General features: G+C 51.7%; 1 pseudogene; it reads left to right on the plus strand.

The window, feature by feature from the left end:
- The first annotated feature begins 610 nt into the window (after positions 1-610).
- On the plus strand, positions 611-723 carry LOC121280618 (annotated as a pseudogene).
- The last annotated feature ends 1,004 nt before the right edge of the window (positions 724-1,727 follow it).

Below are 1,727 nucleotides of genomic sequence, written 5' to 3' on the forward strand. Positions count from 1 at the left end.
GACCCACTGGCAGTGCAGCACTCCCTCCGCACTGATCCCCCGGCAGAGCAGCGCTCCCTCCCCACTGACCCACCGGCATGCAGCGCTCCCTCCGCCTCCCTCAGCACTGACCACCGGGCAGTGCAGCGCTCCCTCAGCACTCACCCCCCTGAGCGTGCAATGCCACCTCTGCACTGACCCCCTGAGAGTGCAGTGCTCCCTCCGCACTGACCCCCTGGTAGTGCAGCTCTCCCTCCGCACTTTCCCCCCGGCAGTGCAGCGCTCCCTCCATACTGACCCCCCGGCCGTGCAGCGCTCCCTCCGCACTGACCCCCCGGCAGTGCAGCGCTCCCTCTGCACTGACCCCCCGAGAGTGCAGCTCTCTCTCAACGCTGACCCTCCGAGAGTGCAGCTCTCTCTCATCACTGACCCCCCGATAGTGCAGCGCTCCATCCACAGTGACCCCCCGGCAGTGAAGAACTCCCTCCGCACTGACCCCCCGGCAGTACAGCTCCCCCTCTGCACTGACCCCCAGAGAGTGCAGCGCCCCCTCCACACTGACCCTCTCATTGTGCTGCTCCCCCTCCGCACTGGCCCTTTGACACTGCTGTGCTCCCACAGTACTGACCATGTGATGCTTGAAACGAGAGAAATGTATTTTCCAAGACAAGGAGGTAGTTTACTTCAGCCAGAAGGTCGACACACAGGGCCTGCGTCCCATGGAAGCAAAGGCCAAGTTTATTCATGAGGCACCCACACCGAAGAACACTCCAGAACTAAAGGCCTTCACAGAATCTTAATGGCACAGAGGGAGGCCATTGGCCCCTCATTTCTGCACTAGCTCTCTAAAAGAGCATTATGGCCTGGTGCCATTCTCCTGCCTTTTCCCCATATCCTTGCACATTGTTTCTATTCATATAATTCTCCAATGCCCTCTTGAATGCCTCAATTGACCCTGCATCCACCACACTTCCAGGCAGTGTATTTCAGACCCAAACCACTTGTGTGAAAAAGTTTTTTCTCACATCACATCTGCTTCTTTTGTAAATCACTTTAAATCTCTACCCTCTAGTGCTTGATTCTTTAATGAGCAGGAACAGTTTCACCCTATCTACTCTGTCCAGGCCCCTCATGATTTTGAACATCTTTATCAAATCTTCTTTTAGCCGCCTTCTCTCCAAGAAGAACAGTGCCAACCTTTCCAATTTTTCTTCATAGCTGAAGTTTCTCATCCCTGGAACCATTCTCGTAAACCTCTTCTGCACTCTCTCCAATGTGTTCACATCCTTCCTATAATGTGGCACCCAGAACTGTACACACTATTCCAGCTGAGGTCTAACCAGTGTCTTACATAAATTCAGCATAACCTCCCTACACCTGTACTCCAAACCCCTATTAATAAAGCCCAGGATATTATATGCTTTATTAACTGCTCTCTCTACCTGTCCTGTCGCCTTCAGTGACCTTTGCACAAATACACCCAGGTCTTTCTGCTCCGCCCCCTTCAAAATGTCACCCCTTGCCTGTCCATGTTCTTCCTGCCAAAATGCATCACCTCACACTTTTCTGCATTGAATTTCATCTCCACCTCTCTGTCTACTCTACCAACTTGTCCATGTCCTCTTGAAGTTCTACATTGTCCTCCTTGCAATTTACAACACTCCCAGGCTTAGTATCATCCGCAAACTTTGAAATTGTCCCCTGCACACCAAGATCTAGAACATTTTTATATATATATATATATATAT

The sequence above is a fragment of the Carcharodon carcharias genome, chromosome 7 (genome assembly GCF_017639515.1).
Source record: "Carcharodon carcharias isolate sCarCar2 chromosome 7, sCarCar2.pri, whole genome shotgun sequence".
Lineage (NCBI taxonomy): Eukaryota > Metazoa > Chordata > Chondrichthyes > Lamniformes > Lamnidae > Carcharodon > Carcharodon carcharias.